This window comes from Tupaia chinensis, unplaced genomic scaffold (assembly GCF_000334495.1).
Source record: "Tupaia chinensis unplaced genomic scaffold, TupChi_1.0 Scaffold000063_1, whole genome shotgun sequence".
Taxonomy (NCBI): Eukaryota; Metazoa; Chordata; class Mammalia; order Scandentia; family Tupaiidae; genus Tupaia; species Tupaia belangeri.
The window spans coordinates 55,353-61,518 of record NW_006159521.1 but is presented as its reverse complement, the minus strand read 5'-3'; positions in this window follow the sequence as shown (position 1 = coordinate 61,518).

Sequence of the window (6,166 nt, the reverse complement as noted above, 5' to 3'; positions counted from 1 at the left end):
ATGGGCCCCCGCCCGCAGCCTACCTCCCTCCTCCGCCGCTGCGCTCCCACGCTGCTGCGCGCTCCTCCCAGCCCGCCGCGGCCCGCCCCTTCCCGCGCCGCCCCTTCGCCCTGCAGGTTGTGCCCGCCCACCCCGCTCCGGTCGGCGGGTGCTGCAAGGTGTGTGGCGCCGGGGTCTGTCCGGCTAAGTCACCCAGGCCGCGGCCAGCATCCTCCCAGTGGCCGCTGGTGGAGACTGACCCGTGTCCCCTGATCCACCCCCGACTTGCCTTTGTCGTGTCGGGTAGGCTGAGCACGCTTGTCTCCCCTTGGGAAATTGCGACCACTTGTGGTTTTTTTCCTTCTGGACTCCTTTCCCAACAAACTGGCTGCCCAGGAACCACATAACACCCAGGGAAACTGAGGCTTGGAGTGGTGCGTGGTCACTCAGGGTCCCACAGCCAGTCGGGGTGAATCCAGGATTCACACCCTGGTCTTTTGAAAACCAAAAGGCTCATCCTCTGTGTTCAGCATGCAGAATTCTGAATTGCTTCTCTTTGGCCTTGACACCAGAAGAGCCCCCAGAGGTCTCTCTGAAGGGAGTCTGGGGAGACAAGTAACAGAGGAGGCAGAGGGTAGCAATGCCTACCTCTCTGGAAGAGAATGCCTAGACTCCCATCCCCTCTGCCTACTCAAAAACTCACTAGAGAAAACCCCAGTGTGGCTGACCGTCATGTGGCCATTGCAGAATCCCTAGATCAGGAAGCCCTTCAGCCTCCTGCACACACCCTGCCCTGCAGGATCCTCAGAGATCCCCTTCCAGACCCGGTGGGCCCAGGCTCAGCAGAGAGGTGCCCTACCCTTGGACTGTGCAGGACTTAGGGAGGTAGGGCAAGACTGGACCCAGACACCACCACAGAGCTTCCCCCTAGGCCACCCAGTGGGTGCAGGCTGCTCCCAGGAGACCACATCAACTCTCTGGTTACTGTGAGGCCTGGACTGGTCTAGAATGGCCAAAAAGTGTCTGGGAGCCTATGGCCTCAAGTTCTGGAGCTTTCATGGGACCCATGAACTCTAAGGTGGCTGCTGACACTCTGGGCCAGGAAAACAGAATGGCAACTGTGGGGCAGGAGCCCAGGGATCCATCTCTCATTCTAACTCTTCTTGGATACAGGTCTGTAGACCAATGGTCCCCATCCTTTTTAGCATCGGGGATCAGTTTTGTGGAAGACAGTTTTTCCAGACTAGGGTGAGAATGAGGGAGGGTTTGGGGATGTTTCAAGCACATTTATTGTGTACTTTATTTCTATTATTATTACATTGTACTATATAATGAAATAATTACAGCTCACTATAATACAACATTTGCAGCCAGTCCCCAGTGCTAGCATCACTGCCTCAGTTCCACCTCAGATCATCAAGCATTAGATTTTCATTAGGAGCATGCAACCTACATCCTTCACATGTGTAGTTCACAATAGAGTTTGTGCTTCTATGAGAATCTAATGCCACCACTGATCTGACAGGAGGTGGGGCTCAGGTGGTAAGGCCAGTGATGGGGAGCGACTGTAAACACGAGTGAAGCTTCACTTGCTTGCTGCTCATCTCCTACTATGTGGTACCACCAGTACCAGTCTGTGGCCTGTGGGGTTGGGGACCCCTACCTTAGACGAACACCATGGCCTGATAACTTCCTTGGCCTCAAGTATTGTTTATTAGATGGAAACAAAATTTGCTTCACCAGCAAGTGGCATCCTGGTTAAGGTGCTGGACTCCCATATGGCCAACTGCAGTTAAAGTTCCAGATTCAGTGGCTTGAGGATCACGCTGGGCGCATGTGTATGTGCCCAAAATCCTGAGAGGAGGATTGCAGCATAGCCATCCCCCATGGGATCTGATTTTTCACATTCCCTCTCACTGTCTCTCTCCCTCTCCCTCTCTCTCTCTCTCTCTCTCTCTCTCTCTCTCTCATATAAGAGATAAAATATGATAAGCACTGTTTCAATTGTGGTGACACGGAAGCTACAATGCCATTAATTTAAATTATTCTGTGAAAGTACAAACTATGCTTCAAAGAAAAAGACTATGTCTTGGGACCAGTATATGAAATAATGGTTACATTGCTGGACTCCCACATAGTCAACTGCAGTTCAAGTCTCAGATGTGGTGGCTTAAAACTCATGATAAGTACATGTGTGTGCATGCTCAAAATCCCAACAGGAGAATGGAGGAGAGGGTATTGCAGTGTGGCCGTTCCCCCTGGGATGATTTCTTGCTTTCTGTCTGTCTCTCTCTGTCTATCTGGTGAGCACACATGCCTTGTAGCAAAAACCTATCCAAAAATAATAATCATAATAATAATTTTAAAATCTTTTTGTTTTGTTTAGAGAGATTTTCGCCATAGGGTGCGTGTGCTCACCAGAGAAACATAGAGAGACATAAAGAGAGAAATCACCCCCTAAGGGGGTGGTTATTCCACAATCCCTTCTCCTCCATTCTCCTCTTGGGATTTTGGGCACACACACACGGCATGACTTTTAAGCTGTTGAATCCGGGACTCAAGCCATGGTCAACTCTGTGGGAGTCCAGCAACAACCATTATGCCATCTTCTAATCCCACCATATACTTCTTAACTTATCAGGATCAACTTCAGATTTACACTTAGTTCCAGTAAAATACAAAAATCTTACTCCTAATAACTACTCCCTTTACCCCTTTTTGTAGTAGCCTTGTCATATAAATACATCTATAAATCTTGCCAACCCAATGACACATTGTTATAATTATTACTTTGTATAATTTTATGTCTTTTACAGAAGCTGAGAGAAGGAAGGTAAGCAAGCATATATTTATCACTTTTGTTACATTAATCTTCTTTATCATTCTTGGTTCTTTTTTTTTTTTTTTTTTTAGATTTTTCTATAGGGTACATGGGCACACCAAAGAGAGACAGGGAGAGATAGACAGGGAAAGTGAGAAATCACCCCTCAGGGGGAATGGCCACCTGAAATCCTTTCTCCTCCATTCTCTTCTCAGGGTCTTGGGCACACACGCACGTGTGCCCAGTGGGTTTTTCAAGCCACAGGGTCCAGGACACTAACAACAGAGTCAGCCATGTGGGTCCCAACACCTTCACTACCACACCACCTGCTGGCCCCCTGATTCTCTATTTTTGTGAATTTTACTACTGTATTTAAAGACATTTCCTTAGCCTGACACTGCTCTGTTCCCACACAAAAACTTTGTGCTATTACTGACAAGTATATTGCATTTCTGTATCTTATAGACTCAAAAATACTGGATTGTCAGAAAAATCATGACACACACATACATACACACACACCTATAGTTTCTATCTCTTTATCAATAGTCTCTATTTGATGTGACACTGTCTTCACACTGTCCTTTTCTCCTTCAACTATGATTTCTTCTACATCCTTGAATTTTTTTAAGAGATATTTTTGCTATAGGGATGTGCATTCTCTGGAGAGACAGAGAGAGACAGAGAGACGGGGAGATGACCACATTGCAATCCCCTCTCCATTCTCCTCTTGAGATTTTAGGCACACATGCACCTGGCATGAGTTTTAAGCTTCCAGGTCCAGGAATTGAACCGTGGTCAGCCATGAGGGAGTCCAGCAACGTAAGCATTACTCCATCTGCTGGTCCCAATCCCTGACTATTTTTCTAATATACATATATATTCAAGCCACTGGGTCTGGGACTCGAACCATGGTATGCTACATGGGAGTTCAGCAACATAGCCATTACGCTAACTGCTGGTCCCTGTCTAGTGGATATTTTAAAGGCATCGGCTGTTACACCCAGCATCTGCTCATTTTCCGGGCAGTTCCTGTTGCCTCCATTTTTCCACAGTGTGAGAACTCATTTCCTGGCTCTCTGTGTGTCTCAGAATATTTTTTGGTTGCCGACCAGACATTTTAGATAATGTACTGTTAGCAACTCTGGTTATTGGTGTCCTAGCTCGGGCTTGTTAGGGTTACTTACGTTATTAATTTAGTGGTTGGAGGGTTGCTTTCATGGAGCCTGTTTCACCCCTGCAGTGTAGTCCCCTGTCCTTGGACATGGTCGTGGGTGTGCCCACTGCCATCCTGAAATAATCATGGTTTTTGCAGATCTTTCTTTCTTTTTCTTAATATATTATTAAGCTGGGGCCAGCAGGTGGTGTAGTGATTAAGACACTCCCACATGGCCAATCGCAGTTCAAGTCCTGGATCTGGCAGCTTGAAATTCACACTGGGCATCTGTGCGTGTATGTCCACAATTCTGAGAGAAGAATGGAGCAGAAGGGATTGGGGCATGACCATACCCCCGGGGGGGGTTATTTCTCAATTTCTGTCTCTCTGTCTCTGTCTCTCCAGGGAGCACATGTGCCCTATAGCAAAAATATCTGTCCAAAAAAAAAAAAAAGAGGGGCTGGCAGGTGGTGTGGTGGTTAAGGTGCTGGACTCCCACAGGGCCATCCATAGCTTGAGTCCCGGACCTGGCAGCTTGCTTTTTCACTTTCCCTTTCTCTCTCTCTCTCTCTCTGTTCCTTCTGGTCAAATGAATATAAATCAATAAAGTTAAAAAAAATAATTCTTAACGAGAGAAAGAAAGAAAGAAGGAAAGAAAGGAAGAAAGGAAGGAAGGAAGGAAGGAAGGAAGGAGGAAAGAAAATTGTGCTAGGTGTGTGTGCACGTGTGTCCAAAATACTAAGAATGGAGAAGGGATTGCAGCATGACTATTCCCCTTGAGGGATGCTTTCTCACTTTCCCTCTCCCTATCTACCTCTCTCCAGTGAGTGCCCACACCCTATAGCAAAACTTTAAAAAAAAAAAAAAAGAAAAGAAAAACAGCATAGTTCAATAAATACCTAAACTAGTGATCACTTACTATCACTATTAAGTATTATGTATTGGGAACCAGCAGTTAGCAACTCACGCCGGGCGCGTGTGCGTGCATGCCCATGATCCTGAGAGGAGAATGGAGAAGAGATTGCGGCGTGACCATCCCCCCTGGGGGGTGATTTCTCACTTTCTGTCTCTGTGTCTCTCTGTCTGTCTGGCGAGCGCACGCGCCCTATAGCGAAAACCTCTCAAAAAAAAGAAAGTATTATATATTAGAGCCGGTCTCATAGCCTAGTGACTAAGGGAGCCAGATCCCTCATGTCTGACCACAATTCAAATCTCAACCCCGATGACTTGAAAAATTCACCAGACATGGGGCTGGCAGGTGGTGTGGTGGTTAGGGGTGCTGGATTCCCACGTAGCCGATTGCAGTTCATGTCCTGGACCTGGCGGCTTGCTTTCTCACCTTCTCTCTCTCTCTCTCTCTGTTCCTCTCTCGTCAAATTAAAATAAACAAATAAAGTTAAATAAAAATAATTCTAAAATTAAAAAAGAAAAAAGAAAAGAAGTTTAAAAAATAAAAAAATAAACTCACCAGATATGTGTATGTGTGCCCAAGGTCCCAACTGGATGGAAAAAAGGGATTGCAGTGTGACCATGCCCCATCAGAGAATGCTTTTTCCCTGTCTCTCTGTCTCTCTCTGGCAAGTGTATGTGCCCTCTGGCAATTTAAAATAAAAAGTATTATGTACTATACTTTCATGTGGCTAGCAGTGCAGTAGGTTTCTTTATACCAGCAACCTCAAAAACACATGAGTACTATGTAACACTGTGACATTACAATGGCTGTGACATCACTAGGCAGTGGAAAAATTTCAGCCTCATTAATAATCCGAGGGCTCACTGTTGTACCTGTGGTCTGTGGTTGACTGAAAGGACACATGTTTGTAACAAGTTCAGTAAGAGCTCAGGGTACAAATCAATTGTATGTCCATATATTAGCAACAAACAATACAAAAAATATATTTATAACTCTATTCACAGAGAATACTTACAAGTAAATTTAACATGGGGCTGGCAGGTAGTGTGGTGGTTAAAGGCTCTGGACTCCCACATGGCAGACCACAGTTCAAGTCCCAGACTTGGTGGTTTGCTTTCTCACTTTCCCTCTCTCACTCTGTCCCCCAGCCCCAACCCTAATATAATTCTTATCAAAATCTCAGAATATGGGGACCAGCAGATAGCGTAATGGCTATGTCGCTGGACTCTGATGTAGTTGACCGTGGTTCAAGTCCCAGACCCAGTAGCTTAAACTCACACTGGGTGCATGTGCGTGC